Source organism: Gekko japonicus, unplaced genomic scaffold, assembly GCF_001447785.1.
Source record: "Gekko japonicus isolate JY-2015 unplaced genomic scaffold, Gekko_japonicus_V1.1 scaffold53, whole genome shotgun sequence".
NCBI lineage: Eukaryota > Metazoa > Chordata > Lepidosauria > Squamata > Gekkonidae > Gekko > Gekko japonicus.
In genome coordinates, this window is record NW_015162474.1 from 2,297,692 (window position 1) to 2,314,695 (window position 17,004).

The window sequence follows — 17,004 nt, forward strand, 5'->3', positions numbered from 1 at the left end:
TCTTCTTCTTCTTCTTCTTCTTCTTCTTCTTCTTCTTCTTCTTCTTCTTCTTCTTCTTCTTCTTCTTCTTCTTCTTCTTCTTCTTCTTCTTCTTCTTCCTTATGCATCTTGACTCTAATTGGCCCTTCCTGGCAACAACCCCCTCACCTTCTACCTATATGTAATGGCTGATGACTTTTGTTCCAATGTATCTGAAAAAGTAGGTGTGCACATGAAAGCTTATACCCAGAAAAAAACTGTTGGTCTTAAAGGTGCCACTGGACTCAGACTTCTTTCACACCTAACTTGTTTGTATTATCAGATTTTAAGTTTGATAGACAACCTTTAATAGATAAATCCTGAAGAACTAAGTATTTGGAACAGTCAAAATCCTTTTAGAACTGTTAGTTCAGATTCTCTAATTGGATTCAGGAGTGAAACACCCTGTTACAGTGGAGTGCACATTGCACACCCCTATCACTCTTCCAGCGAGAGTCATGAGTCAGGGAGGCCAAGACCATTTCTATGCAAAACCTAGGCCTGAATCCAGATTGATCTATTTTATTATTTATTTAAAATATTTCTGTGAGGGTCTCCAAGGTGGTGAACATTGACATTAAAACAATTCAATAAATACACCAACATTAACAATACAATCAGGGAAGAAGGCCAATAAAAGTTAGTAGGGGAGCTGCAAACAAAACAAAAAGGATAATGATAGAGGAAGACAGATAAATCTGCCTGGGGTGGGGTCAGCACCATGACCAAGAAGGCTCTTTCTTGGGTTGCGACCTGTCTAGCCTCAGATGATGGTGCACTCAAAGCAGGGCCTCCAAATATTACCAGAGTAAACAGATAGGTTCATATTGGAGCAATCAATCCTTAACGGAACCCAACCTACATAGGCCTGGAAGTAAATTGGAGGCAATATAGAAGGAGCAAGACAGGAATGATATTGTCCCTGTGACCCACCCCAGTCAACATTCTGGCTGCAGCATTATGTAGCAAACTGTAGCTTCTGGACAGCTTCTTCAATGACAGCCCCACACAGAGTGCACTGCAGTAATCTAATTTAGATTTTACCAGGGCATGAACCACACTGCCAAGACCTTTCCTACCCAGGAACAGCCACAGCTGGCACACCAGCCAAAGCTAGTGAAAGGCACCTCTGGCCACCTCTGCCACCTGCTTATCCAACAGTAGGCCCAAGTCTAGCAACACCCCCAAGCTATTAGCCTGCTCCTTTGGGGGAGTGCAACCTTACCCAGAACAAGAGATATCCCAGTTCTTCGGTCAAATCTCCCCCCCAACCAGTAGCACCACCATTTTACCGGGGTTAAGTTTTTGTTTGTTAACCCTCATCGATCTGTTAGCCGAATTGCTCTTTAGGAGAGACAATTGGAACAGTTTAATAATCGGGATTCAGATCAAGTGTATACGCAGGATGGGCTAAGCCGTTACGTTTTAATGAAGAGACGAGGCAGAAGTTAAAACAAATCTTTCTTTACTGAATATATGCTTCAATCACACAAGAATAATAATAAAAACCACACAGGCATACAAGGACTAAGAAAACAAGTTAGATCAGTTTATGGCATGGTTGCTTTAGCAGGAAAATTGTTGGTTTCTTGATGAGATATATTTACCTTTGTTGTATGCGTAGCTCCTAAACCTTCCAGCAAGAGGTGGAATGGGGTAGAAAGCGTATACTTGAGGGGGGGGAAACAGACATATAGGGGTAGGAGAAGGGGGTGAGGGGAAGGGAGTGAGGGGAAGGGGGTAAGAGAGAGAGAGACTTCTCTCTCTGTGTTCTAAGTTTTAAAAACTGCTTGCGAGCAAAAGGGGGTGGGCTCTGGCGGCTTACCAGGTGGCTCTACCCCAAGGGTCAGGGATTGGCTATGGGGTCAATTTCCAATCTATTGATTAACTTGATGGGAGGTGTCTGGGCGGAGGCAGGAGGTACGTGCCAGGTCACCAGTAGCGCTGACGTGGCTGTTGCTATGTGTAATGGACTTCTATTGTTAAGCTTGTCAAGAGGAGACATTCGGTCTGGGCTAGGCTTGATGAGCTTCGGGGCGGTGATCAACCTTAATGTTTGCATACATAAAGAGCTTAACAGCTCCGGAGACCCTGCTGGCTAGGTGATGATCATCCTATGCAGCTGGCATTGTCTTTGCTTGTCCCCTGGTTGAACCCTGTGCTCCACAGTCTCTTCACTAGCCCGCTCTGTGTCAAGCTTATGTTCATAGGCATAACTCATAACATAGTCCAAAATGGATGCCTCTGGTAACACATCCCCAAACTGCCTGAAGCTGGAACTTCTGGAAATTCTCTCAACAGTCCAGTGCCTGAATTGTGCCTTAAAGTTGAAATATAAGAGTGTTTAACAAAGTTCAAGGCCAGCGGCACCTTTAAGACCAACGAAGTTTTATTCAAGGTATAAGCTTTTGTGTATTTTAATTGTATTATTTTAACTATTGTACACCACTCTGAGCCCATTTGGGGAGGGCGGTATATAAATCTAATAAATAAATAAATAAATATATTGTGAGCACAAACACTTTTTCAGATAGATTGAAATAGAAGTTACCAGTCCATACATATAGGTAGAGGATAAGCAGCAAATTAGCAAATAACATAATGAAGATATTTAACAGATTCAAGGACCAAACAGGAATAACAGTCTTAGTTTATATGGTTACTATTTGTTTGGGTTTAATTCTGGAGGAAAACATAGTGAAGGAAATAAATATGTCAAAATTGGAGATTGATGGGCAGATGTATCCTTCTTAATTGTGGAATGCTGAGAGTAATTAACTGAGACCCTGCCATTACGCTTCATCTGTCTTCTCTCAAGCATGAAGGTGACCTTACAGCATCTTCTTCTTTGAGGTGGGATGATTGGCTGTATAGTGTATCTCCTCTGTTTGGAATGTTTAAGAGACAACATTGTGTGGCTTATACCATCAGCATGAGATCTATTCCTAAGGAGCAGATCCTCTGGATTTGGGATCCTTTAGTTGTATTCAGACAGTGCAAAACCTCAGGACCTACAAGAAAAAAATTAGCCATTACATAGCAGGATAATATTTTAAATATATTTTTAAATATTGGCAATCCATCAGCGTTATATACAATAATATCTGGACAGCAGCCTTCATTGTATAAGGGGTCAATTCACGGTTTACACTGCTCAGCAGTTCTAAAAGCACCACAGATTAATGCCCTTTGCTGAAAGCACCCTGAGTATTACATTGCTGGGATATGCAGATACCTGGGGTAGTCGAGTTTTTATGCAGGAAAGCAATGATACACCTGATTTATGGCAGCCCCTGCAAGGGGAGTTCAAGGCAAGTGAGAATCAGAGGTGGTTTGCCATTGCCTTCCTCTGAAGAGCCTTCTTTGGTGGTTCCCTACCCAAGTTCTGACCCTGCTAATCTTCTGAGATCTGATGAGATTGGGCTACACCATGCCATTCCAGATCCCTAGAAGTCAATCAGATTGACACAAAACATATTCTTAATAATTATGTTCTTAATTGTTTTGTCTTTAACCCCTTTTGCACATAAAAAGCAAAATCATAGGACCAGAGGAGCATCTGATACTGTAAATGAAACTTATCTCATAAGCTCAATAACCTACTTCTGACAGCAGCCACCACCCAGTGATCTGGGAGGGGGGGGGAGCTCCGGGGGGGGGGGGGGGACACAGCATTTCCAGATGGACGTTATAAGAATGTTTGTATCCATCTAGATTTTCCTGTTAATCAGAGATAGATTTACAGCATGAATCATGAAGCTGGAATTTAGTACACATTCATTACTTACAGAAAAATCTGAGTACATCATTACTTCTTTCCCTTGAAAGCTGGGAGAGGAGTCTGTCTCATAATGAGAGCCCGTGTGCTCCAGCTCGGAACAAACAAGGCAGAGCACACATTTGCATAGGATGGAATGTTAGGCTGGGACAGTCTCAAATCGGACTTCAGTTGGAACAGAGGATAGAAAGAACTGACTATTTTCAGAGTTCAATTTGCCTTGCTCTTGCTTTCCTTTCTTGCTGGTTTTTTTTTTTTTTTGCTTTGCTGAATTATATTTATTTCCTACCACCATCATCAGTTGTCTTCCTATAGCCTCCTAGTGACAATGGATGGGCTATAGTTCACTGGCAGAGCACATGCTTTGCTTGCATAAATGTCCCTGGTTCAATCCCCATATCTGTAGTTGAAGGATGATATAGTAGGTGATATGAAAGATCTTTATCTGAGTCATTGGAGAACCAGTCTTAGTCAGCCAGCCAGAGGCACAAAAACTACCCCGGGCCTTGGCACCAGGCGCAAGCAGCACAGGAAGAGGTGCAGACAGCATCCATGCCCCTCCTGGCTCATTAAAGCGGGACACGGGGGGCTACGAGGCGCATTGCGGGAGATTATCAACACGTCCCTCTCGGAGGGACAGTTCCCGAATGCGCTCAAGGAAGCGATGGTCCGCCCTCTCTTAAAAAAAACATCTTTGGACCCGAATTGGCTAATTACCGGCCACTGTCCAATTTGCCCTATTTGGGCAAACTTATTGAGAGGGCGGTGGCGTTACAGCTACAGGGCTTTCTGGAGGACGCTTCAGTCTTAGATCCCTTCCCGTCCGGTTTCCGCCCTGATTATGGGACTGAGACGGCCTTGGTCGCCCTGACTGACGATCTCCAAAGGCATCTGGATCGAGGTGGTGTGGCGGCACTGTTGTTGTTAGATCTGTCGGCCGCATTCGATACGGTCGACCACCAGTTGCTGACCCATTTCCTCGCTGATGTGGGGATTCAGGGGCTTGCTCTTCAATGGTTTGCCTCTTTCCTGCAAGGTCGGGGACAAAGGGTGGCTGTCGGGGACCGGCGTTCCCATAGGTATCCCCTTAATTGTGGGGTACCACAGGGAGCAGTGTTGTCCCCGATGCTATTTAACATCTATATGCGCCCCCTTGCCCAGATTGCCCGGAGCTATGGGCTTGGGTGTCATCAATATGCTGTTGACACCCAGCTCTATCTGATGCTGGGTGGCTGGTCGGACTCGAGTCCCGATGACCTTCATTGTGCATTAGAAGCTGTGGCTGGTTGGCTCCGGCTGAGCCGATTGAAACTAAACCCGGTGAAGACGGAGGTCCTGGGCCTGAGTTTGGCTGGTGCGGGGTTGGGGCTCCCACTCCCGACCTTCGACGGGACGCCTTTGATGCCATCGTCTGGGGTTCGGAGTTTGGGGGTGCTCCTGGACTCCTCACTAACAATGGAGGCTCAGGTGGCAGCCACTGTCAAATCCGCCTTTTACCATCTTTGGCAAGCACGGCAGCTGGTCCCCTACCTTAACTGTGATAACCTGGCCACAGTGATCCATGCGACGGTCACCTCGAGGTTAGACTACTGCAATGCTCTCTACATGGGGCTGTCTTTGTCGCAAATCCGGAAGCTGCAGCTGGTGCAGAATGCTGCAGCTAGGCTGTTGATGGGTCTCTCTAGAAGGGACCACATTCAGCCTGTGCTGAAAGCGCTGAACTGGCTGCCGATAGCGTACTGGATCCGCTTCAAAGTGCTGGTTCTTACCTATAAAGCCCTATATGGCCAGGGTCCAGCCTACCTGAGGGACCGCCTTTCCCCATACGTTCCCCCAAGAGCACTACGGTCGGGGCCCCAAAATTTGTTGGTCATCCCGGGCCCCAAGGACACCAAACTAGCTGCGACCAGGGCCAGGGTTTTTTCGGTGGCGGCTCCTACCTGGTGGAATGAACTCCCGGGGGAGATCCGGGCCCTGCGGGACCTTATGCAGTTCCGCAGGGCCTGCAAGATGGAGCTCTTCTGACAGGCCTTTGAGTAGGAGCCACCGCCCCACTATACCATCACCGTCATGGTTGACGAGGCCCAAGGAAGAACCTGGAAATTGTAAAGAAGATCCTGCAAGCCGTCTCCATTGGGCACAAATATCATGGCACCTGGATATTGCAAAGCACCTGGATATTGCAAAGAAGATCTAAGCCGTTCTCCTGTGGGCGCAAACAGCATTGGAAGTACCACCTGGAACTGTATCGATGCCATCTTTGGACCTATGATATCAGAAGTTTGAGCACCGTTGTTTTTAAGTATTGGATGTTTTTAATGTATTATATGTTTTAAGTTACTATGTATATTATGTTTTAATTATGGCATGGTTTACCTTGCCCTTGTTAGCCGCCCTGAGCCCATTGGGGAGGGTGGGGTATAAATGCGAAAAATAAATAAAAATAAATAAATAAATAAATAAAATACACACACCCTTGTTCCTGTACCATTTGCTGCGGCTGCCACCCCCAAACCCCCACTCCTTTCTCTCCCTGTTGGGCAAAATTGCATACATGAGGCTAACTGCCCTCCCCCAGCAGCTCTGAAACCCCCCTTCCCCTCACTTTCCCTTTTTCTACCAAACAATCCTTAATAAAAGCCAGTTGGGGTGGCAAATTTGATGCACGGCAGAATCAGTTGGCCACTTGAACTGCCACTCCAAATGTCAGAAGGTCATTGGCTCCGTAGACTCAGTCCTGCCCACACAAGCAGCACCCACGAAAATTTGCCTCACACTGTTCCTGGCTCCCTCAGATGACGGACACTCCGGCCCGCTCTGCTCATTTAGGAGGAGGAGATGCTGGGGGGGTGTGTGTGACAGGCTTCCCTGGCCCACTGGCCTTGCTGGGCTGGCAGGGCGGCCCAATTGGCCTCAGAGAGGGGGGAAATGGTCGCACAGCACTTCCCTGGCCCGGCACAGCCTGCCCCAAGGAGGCTACAGGCCCTTTGGGAGGGGGGAGGATCCCACCGGGCTTCCCTGTGCCACCCAGACTGGCCTCAGGGAGTGGGGAAAGGGTCATGCTGCGCTTCCCTGGCCCAGGGAGGCCGTGGGCCATTCTTCAGGGGAGGGCAGGGCCCCGTCGGCCTTCTCTGGGCCAATGGCGCCACCCAGACTGGCCTCGGGGAGTGGGGAAAAGGTCGCGCTGTGCTTCCCTGGCCCGGCATGGCCTGGCCCGGCCCAGGGAGGCCATGGGCCCTTTTTTGGGAGGGGGGAGGGCCCCACCAGGCTGCTCTGCACCGCCCCTGGCCTTGCCGGGGTGAGCCAACTGGGCTCGGGGAGGGAAGCCCAGCGGCCTGAAGACAGATTTGAATGGTGGTGGCAGCACCTGGCTGGTAAATGCGGGTCCACTCTGGGAGCGCCCAGGCGTCTGTTCTCCCCCTTGCTGGTGCCAGTCTGCCTCTGGGGCGCTCTCTGGGGCTGGGGGTTGCAAAGCTCCCCCCCAGGCAATTTCTGAGGCTGGATCATGGCTGCTGAGCAGCCGTGAGCCCACCTGGCCGTGCCCTGCAAGGGCTGCCTGGCAGGCAGGCAGTTGCAGTGGAGGAACCTGGTGGCAGCGTCTGCATCTGCCGGTGGGGCCATTCCACCTCTGAGGTGAGGGCTTCACCAGCTGCCAGCCTCCTCCCACTGGGCTGTTGAGTCGGTCGGCAGATCTTTAGCACCCAAGGCATCCCCAACTCCCTAGTCACGGACAATGGCTCAGCTTTCACCTCCGCTGAATTCCAAGAGCTCACGAGCTATTATGGAATCAGAAACATCCATTCAGCCCCATTTCATCCGACAACAAACAGCCAGGCCGAACGCATGGTGAGGACCACCAAAGAGGTGCTCCACCGGATGGACACAGGGAACTGGGACTACAAACTGGCCGCTTTTCTGTTCGGTCAGTGCACAACTCCCCACACCATTACCAGATGTAGTCCGGCCGAACTCCTCCTAGGTAGGTGCCTGACAACAAGGTTAGATCGTCTCCATCCCAACCGAGCCCCCGAACACGATTCCAGCCCCGCAGAGCAGGAGGCTCCATGGGGGCTTTCCCCAGAAGATTCGTTGTATGCCTGGAACTATGCTCGGGGCCCCATCTGGATTCTGGCAAGGATCATTAGGGTAACAGGCCCCCTGTCTTGTGAAATCTCGCGCGACGACAGATCTTGAAGCGACATATTGACCGGCTGTGCCGCAGGGTCCTTCCGGCAGATCCTGATGATGGTGATTTCAAGGCCCCCATAAACTTGGAAGCCAAGGCGCCCAGCCAGACAAGGGCCTCACAGGGGCCGGCTGGAGATGCCTCACGGGCACCCTCTGGCCACCAAGAACCAGACAGCACGCCAGACCCCATCGAGCGCACAAGGGAGGAAGTGCCCCCGCAGTCACCTCCCGGGGCACCTCCAAGCAACTGGACTCTGGCTCCGGAAGCCCCGGAAATTCGCCGCTCCTCCCAAGAACGGAAAGCACCTGCCTATCTCAGAGACCAGATCTGCTAGGGTGCTCTGGACTAAGGGGGAGGGGTGTTGTATACTAAGCTCGGCCGTGTGCAAGGCCAAGCCCACACACGGTCAGGCGAAGAGCTCTAGGTTCGCTCTAAGGAACAGTAGACCAAACAGATCCTAGCCCGCACCTATCAGAGGGCTAGGATCCAAGGTAGGACCTATGGAACTCTTGACCACTGTAAATATCCTATCACTGGTGAAGGGTGTGTGCTGGGGTGTGCTTTGACTTCTAAATATAAGCTGGCCTGCAAGCCAGCATTCTCTCTCTTGTTCTATATTTCTAAATAAAGTATGAGTTTAGCATCAGGCTCAGTACTTTTCAGACTATGTTTTCTTCCTCATCTGAGAATTTTTGCTCTGTATTTGAGTGCTAGAGCTATTGAGTCACAGAGTCATAAATGGAAAGAGGCTTGCAAGGAACTATTGAATCATGTGGAATGACTGAGTAGTTGTTTGCCAAACACCTCTGCCTGCAAAGTCATTGCAGGGATGGAAATGCCAGACTGTATCAAAATGATGTTGTTTATCACAAGGCACAGATCACTGGGCTTGACTTCACCACATTGGAACATCTGCCTCTTTTGGCTCATGCACAAGCTAAACAATAATGGGAAGGCGGGAGGGCAGCAGAGCAACTGCCTACAAAGTTACGCTTCCTGATGTCATGAGAAATGCTCTTTTACGGCATTGTATAAATTCCATAAGGGAACCTTACTAGATTCCTACTTACTGAGAAATTGATCATTTTATTCTTGAAAAGTCAGACACTGCTAAGCAAGGGCTGATGATAATCACACAAAAAAGACATCTAAAAGAACATATAAAATTTTCTCTGTAAAAGACAGGTGAATAAGAGAATAAAGTGAAGAAAAATATAGTAAAATTAGAAAATAATTAGTCAGAAAGAACTGAAGTACTACATTATATTAATCAGCTCTGGCCTTCTTCCTGCAAGGACTAAAAGCACCAACATTTCCCAGTCATATTAATCATTAGCAATCCAGGTGAGATATATATATATAATGCCTGAGTTCTCTCCCACCCACTGCAGCCTAGGCCACTGTTCTCTGATTGGGCCAGCGTTTCAAGGTCATTTGCATATGGAAGCTGACTGGACTTCACTCCATTCTGCACCTCAAACTCCCTCCCCCCCACGAGACAGTTGGAATTGTCAGTTGCATATGGAGCCTGCTGTATCCTGAGATAAAATATGTCCTCACTCACAACACATCACTTCCCCTTCAAAAGAAACAAACCCAATAACACAATCATGCCACACCACAAAAAAGACACATCAAACCACAAGCAGAATACCACAAGGCAAAAAATTATAGGAAAAGGTGCCATCAGTCACCCCATTACTGCCACAGATATGTGGCAGTCAGGGCTTCAGAGCATGGTGGGGGCTGCTGGTGGGGGGGAATGGAAAGCTGATCAATGAGGGGGGAATGTAGGTTGATGCTTGGCTGGGAAGTAGATAGGGTTGCCAACTCCAGATGGGAAAATCCTGGAGATTTGAGAGATGGAGTCTGGAGAGGGTGAGGTTTGAGGAGGAGTGGGGCCTCAGACAGGTATAATGCAATAGACTCTGCCCTCCAAACCATCCATTCCGTAATAGGGACCCACTGTTGCCAATCTCCAAGTGGGGGCTGGAGATCACTCAGAATTACAACTGCTCTCCAGATGGCATTGATCCGTTCCCCTGGAGAAAATGGTGGACTCTGTGTCCTTATACCCTGCTTAGGTTGCCATGGCAAATTGATTCTGAGTGCCCACAGCCTTGGTACTCTCCCAGAGCCTCTTTCTAGAACTCATTGTATTTATTTCCACAATGGGCCTTATTCCTAGTATATATATATATATACATACACACACACACGTGCAAATATGCATCAGTTAATCAACACTGTACCTTAGTAGACACTGGTAGCTGCCCAGAATCTGGCAACTTTGTCAGAAGTTTCAAATTCAAGATCTGCAAGAAGAAAGAAGGTATACTAATACTGCAATCTTCCCAGAATTTTTTGGAAAATGGGTGTAATATATATATATTGAAGGTCATTACAGAAGGGGCAATGCAGCAGCATATGTCCAGTAATCTCTTTTTCAATTTCCACATGCTGCATTGGTGTGGAAACCCCCCCCCCAGTTCCTCCTTATGGACACTCAGTCTATCCTGCACACTGTGTTAAGGTTCTTCAGATTTCTTCCCTAGGCAATCTGATGTAGTGGTTAGGAGCACAGACTCTAATCTGTGAGAACTGGGTTTGATTCCCCACTCTTCCACATGCAGCTGCTGCTGTGACCTTGGGTCAGTCACAACTTTCAGAACTTGCTCGGAAGAGAGCCCCACCTACCTCACAGTTTGTCTATTGAGGGGAAGGGGAGGGAAAAGAGACTGTAAACTGCTCTGAGACTCCGAGTGAAGGGCGGGATATAAATTCAATCTCTTCTAGCTCAGAACTGCAACTTTCTTTATCATATATCCCCATGCCAATTTAATAGGTATTATTTCTTTTTCTTTCTTTTTTTGGTTAAAAACTTTTATTTTTTATTATTATTTTTTTGTTTCCTCACTGTACCAACCAGCTTCTTATAAGTATTTAATTTGTTCCTAATGCTCATTTGTAAATAAAGTGAGAAACTTTTCCTGATACTTGTATCCCCTGACACACTATTGTGGCTTTAGTAAAGAAAAACATCTGTGGAAGAAGTTAATGCTGTGGTTTAATCTATCTGTTTACACAACGATATGAAATTTTACAAAATCAAATACATGTTTTTTCTTCTTTCATATTGATTTCCTGCCACGCAGAGACATGGGAAATAGGGAAATGCTTCATAAGATCGTAATGTGTTTTATTAAATTACCCAAAAGACATGCCAGCAAAATCACAAAATGCCTACAGTAAAAATATTCTGCTAATCTAAAGAGATTTATACATTAAACATCAAATATGGTAAATGCAACACTGGGAATATGTTCCCTTTTGATCCTTGTATAGTTAAGCTGTTAAGACATACAATTGTTGCAAAATAAATTTGACATGTAATTTCAATGATACTTCAGTCTAACTGTGTACAGGACTGCAACATAGATTAGCAATACTTCTTGATCATCATATTTTAAGGTCCCTTTGCCAGAGAATTCAAATTTAAGTCAGTGGGATTTTCTTGTAAATTCCATGGGGAAATGGTGCGAACAAGGGGACTTCAGGCCAAAATCGCCCTCAAGTTAAGTGAAACCAGATGATAAAATTGAAGCTACCTCATTTACTGTGACATGAATTTTCATAATAATCTCCTTGACAAAAATAAATACTCATGCATATGTTTTTTCATTATATAAATAGTTTCTTGCACTCATTCTGACATTCCCCTGATCTTTCATGGGAGCCATCAAGATATTATTAAGAGTTGTACATGTAAATTTGAGAGTTCAGTATATTAGACCACATGGGGGGAAATTATGATTATTAGTGTATGTCTTAGAGAAAGATGAGGAAGAAAGCTAAATAGAAGTTATGAAGTTAAGTTTCATTCACTGGTGAAAAATACAGAATTCATATGTCTGTTAATCTTTCTCTAGAGAGACAGAGGTTATTAATATATGTTAAGTTCACATTCTAGCCAGTTATTATAGTAGCACCAGTGAAATCTACAGCTATGACCAATGTTCCCTCTAAGCTGAGCTGGTGTGAGCTAGCTCACAGTTTTTTTAGCCTCCAGCTCAGACATTTTTGTCTTAGCTCAGGAAGGAGGGCTCCAGAGCAAACTAATTTATGCAGTAGCCAAATCACTTGCTCACAACTTTAATGCCAGTAGCTCACAAAGTAGAATTTTTGCTCACAGGACTCCACAGCTTAGTGGGAACATTGGCTATGTCTATGAACTTTGAGAAAAGTCATATGGCAATCAGAATGATATTTAATAGGTTAACATGGTACTCTGAAACTAAAGGGTAATTTATCCTTCCTCTTCTGTGAGGGCAAGTGGTGAACACTAGGTTTCATCCTCAAGAGATAAACATGATGAAGATCAGTTATTTATATCAGTTCATAAAAGATAAAATGTGCAGAGGGATGAGCAGGAAGGAGAGAGGGGGTTTAACCCTTCAATCCCCACGTTTCATAAAATGAAACTAAGGCTCTCATTATTCGAGACAAGTAAAGGAGTTGGGTCAGAGTTTCCCCAACTCAACTAATTTTGTGCATGTGACTGGGGATTCACCTTAAAAATTGCTTGGGGGCCCTATTCATCTGTGGAGCATAGCACAGCAGGAGGAGAAACTTCAGCCTTCCCTCCCTTCTATTCTATACCATGTGCGTGTGCGTGCTTGCATGCGCGCAAAGTGCCATCAAGGGTGTTATGTCCTTGGCCCGGCTTCAACTAGCCTAGCCAGAACCAGAGAACAATAGTCAGCTAGGATCCTGGAAGGAGCCTATCAACCAGGAGCCGCACTGTAAATAACCTATCACAGGTAGTGTGTGTGTGTGGGGTGGGGTGTTGTATACAGATTTAAGCAGGGCTTCAGTCCTGCTAGTTTGTTTTAGTTCTGAGCTAATCCAATAAAGCATGAGCTGATAACTAATCGTGTGTTGAACCCAATATATTTCACTGGCGATGAACGTGGGATCCTGATGGGCAAGCCTGCTCCAGACAGCACGGCACTATGCAACGAGCCGCCAAGCCCTGAGCCTCACACTACTCTGGAAACCATGGCTGCCACATCAGGACATCTGCCTGAGTTGACCCCGCGCACCCAGAACTGTGGGAAATCTGGGTAGAGAGGCTGAAATACTTCATCTTGTTCCAGGGCATCAACAACGCCAACAAGAAGGCCCTCCTGCTCAGCGCCTGTGGGATCGCCACCCTATTACTGGTCCAGGGCCTCGTCACACCAAACACTTTAGAGGCGTCTACATATGAGAAACTCCTAACAACACTCACCGGCCACTTCATGCCACAGCCCACTAAGATGGCATGCCGCGTGGACTTCTTTTTGCGCCAACAGAAACCCAACAAAGCAGCCACTGACTTCATTGCCAACCTTCGCCGGCTGGCCCTCCACTGCATGTTCTCGAACCTTGACGAGACCCTACTTCACCAGTTCATCATGGGTATCCAAGAACCAAAGCTACGCCGCAAGCTCATCAGCCACGAGGAGCTCACCCTGGTAACAGTGCTTCAAGAAGGCCTAGAGGGACCGCCAGCTCTCCAACATGCACCAGGCCTCCAACCCTTCGGCTTTGGATGCATCTGATGAGGAGGAGATGAATCAGGTCTGACACCTGACACCCTTGTCCGCCAGCCGCCCCCACACATCCAGCAAAGACAACAGCTGCGGTGATGACCACAAACGTTGCTCCTGCCATTTCTGTGACACGGCCTGCCGGACCTGCAGCAAGACTGGCCACATCACATGCGCTTGCCATTCCAAGGGTACCCGGAGATGCACTGTGATGCACCAATAGTTCGCAGAGCTACACACCACCACCGTCTGCCAACACAAGGTACTGAGCTTGCCCTGGGACACCCCCCATAAAATCAAAGTAACTGTGCTAATTGAGGAAGTGCCTTGCGAGATGGAACTAGACACCAGGTCCTCCATCTCCATCATATCGGAGGAGACTCTCCAGAGGCTCTGTCCACAGGGGGGGTCCCCGCCTCAAACCCACCGGTTTCACCCTTAGAGACTTTCAAAAGAACGAGGTGGCCATCAAAGGGTGGGGCCTGTTCCATGTCAAATACTGCCAATTTGAGGGATTGTTGGACTTGTTAGTGGTGGAAGGGCAGCTCACCAGCTTATTGGGACTATCCTGGTTCACGCCCTTGGGGTTCGAAGTAATGGGGGTGCACCATGTGGCCTCCAAGGACTTTCAGAGAGTGTGCAATGAGTTCCCAGCAGTTTTTCATGGGACACTCGGTCGCTACACCAGACCTCCAGTCTCTCTTCAGCTCGATCGGGAGGCACGGCCCATTTGGCTGAAGGCCAGGGCACATCCCCTTTGCCCTAAAGCCAAAGATAGAAGGGGAACTGGATCAGTTGGTGGGCCAGGGGTTTTTGGAGCCAGTCCCGTACGCCCTATGTAAAACTGACATTGTGACCCCAGTCAAGCCCAATAAGGATGTCTGCTTATGTGCGGACTATAAATGTACATTAAACAAGGCTCTATAGGATCATGCCTACCCAGTCCCCGTAGTCAGCCATGTCCTGGCTTCCCTAGTGGGTGCTAAGGTTTTCAGGAAACTGGACTTGGCACAGGCCTACCAACAGCTCCCAGTAGATGATGCGACCGCAGAGGCCCAGACAATTGTAACACAACAGGGGTGCATTCCGGTTGTGGCGGCTACAGTTTGGGGTCAGTGTAGCCCCGGGAATATTCCAAAATCTAATGGACTCTCTCCTTAAAGGAATTCCCAGGGACCAGGCATTTTTTGATGATGTTTTAATCGCCACACCCACAGAAGAGGAATTTGCCAATTGACTGCATGCCATCCTCCAATGGTTCCACGATGCCGGCCTTAAAGTAAAGAGGGGAAAGTGCCTCTTGGGGGTCCCACGGGTCAAGTTCCTGGGGTTCTCTGTGGATGTACATGGCATCCATCCTGCTGGTCCACTCTCGTTCACTCACTTGCAGGATTACAATGTTTAAATGTCCAATTTCTCATGTAATGTTTTTGAGCTTTCCTTGATTCATACTTCTCACATACTTGTTATGTGTGTCAAACAGCTTGGGACAGTCCTTTTGCATCCATTAATGTCAATAACTGTGTGTTATCACCTCTCAGCACGTGGTCTTCCATGGAGACACATGTCTCTGCAGGTCTCTCCCGTAGAGACAGTGCCCTCAGACTCCCACACACGTGATGCCGATAAGTGGGACATTTGTGATGGGGAAAGTACTCTTCAGATTAGGCTTCTTTCTCTTCCTTTGACTGCAACCTGAATATGAACTGGATCTTCTTGTATAAAGGTAAGTTCACCTTTTTTTGCAATATACTTTTTGGGAAATTTATTTACTGCACTCAGTATCATACTTCTATGACTGGGCAAACTCTGCTATATTAACCAAATATCCCAATAAACTGAACATCCTTTTGGCTTTAGTCAAGTTGCATCATTAAGAATAGTCCTACTTGTCCTCTGCTCTTCCTGACTAATCTGATTGAGGGCCTGTCTTCCAGCATTATATCTTTTTCCGTTTTAGATTGTCTCATCATAGGGTTTTCAAGGTATGAGATGATCAGAAGTGGTTTACCGTTTCCTTTTTCTGCTCAGTACTCACGAGTGTTAACTGAAGTGGCACTGCCGTTGTCTATGAAAGATCACCAGTGTCATTTCCACTACTGCTGCTGCTTAGTAGGTACCTTTCAACAGGGCTCTAGTCGGGGGGGAGCTCTCAGGTACGGAGCTCCGGAAGAGAACCTCTAGGGGGCGGGGCGGTCACGTGGTGAAGCCCCGCCCCCTGCTTTGATCCTCATTCCGTTTGGGAATGAGGATGAAGCAGGAGGGTAAGTAGCCGGGCCTTCTGACACACTTCCAGTGATGTCAGGGGGTGTGGCCTTCTGTCACTTCCGGTGATGTCAGGGGGCGTGGCATATGCAAATAAGTTATGCTAATGAGTTATGCTAATGAGCTCCGGCAGCTCTTTTTCTACAAGACCCCTGCCTTTCAAGGATTTTTCATCCCCCATCACCATTGGAACTGTCCATTCTCTTCTGCTGATGTGGCCATTGATTATTGACAGTCTAAACTCCTTACAATATTGCTCTGAGCTTCAGTGATGTTAAGGTGTGCATCCAAGAGGGGGGCTGTACCATTTTCATGAGCAAAAAACATTGGGGAGGGGGGGCTATTTGTCCTGCTTCCAAGGTCTACATGTCTGCCCAGGGATGTTATTTACCAGATGATGTTATTTAACTCTGTGCTATGAAAAGCTTCAGTAATACATTTCCACACATTAAACCTCTGTTAAAAGAGCAAGATATTTTCCCCTCCAGGTTATTGGTAGCTCTAGACTCAGGTGGGTGTCATGACTATACTAAAAGATTTCCTGAACAAAGAATATTGGCCTGTATGGGAAAAGGCTTGTGTAGAACCCTTTTACTTCACACCTTGTCTTCTATGTGGCGGAATTTGCAGTCTGAAGTGGTACAAAGCAATCGCAAGCTTTGAGGGGTAGATGGGCTAATGGGAGCACTGCACTTGTGGCATGCAGAAGGCTCAATGAGTGGAAGGGATAAAAGAATTTATTATTCCAAAGAAAAAGACACATTCCCCTGTGAAGAAAAACAAGAAGCTTGTGTTCATGCGTGAGGCAACGTTCCACTTGCAATGCACTGATTTAACAAAGAACAGTTAAAGTATTTAGTTGAAATGTCTAAATCTCTTTAGCACATAGGTTGGGCAGCATGAAGCCAATTCAGAGGTTGTATCCTAACCCTGCATCCCTCTTAGCTCTATCTAATCAGTGATATAGATGACTGAAACATCGATCAGTAGAATAAGTTGCCCTTCTTTATCTTCCTTATCTTTCATTGCCCTGAATCTTCTTTCTTTTTTTAAGCTCTGCAGCTATTGGGATATACACACGCATAAAGAGGAAATTAAAAGATTCCTTACCTAGCACAGTCCTCTACCCTACATCTCCTTTTTTGTGGCAAAAGACATGCTGG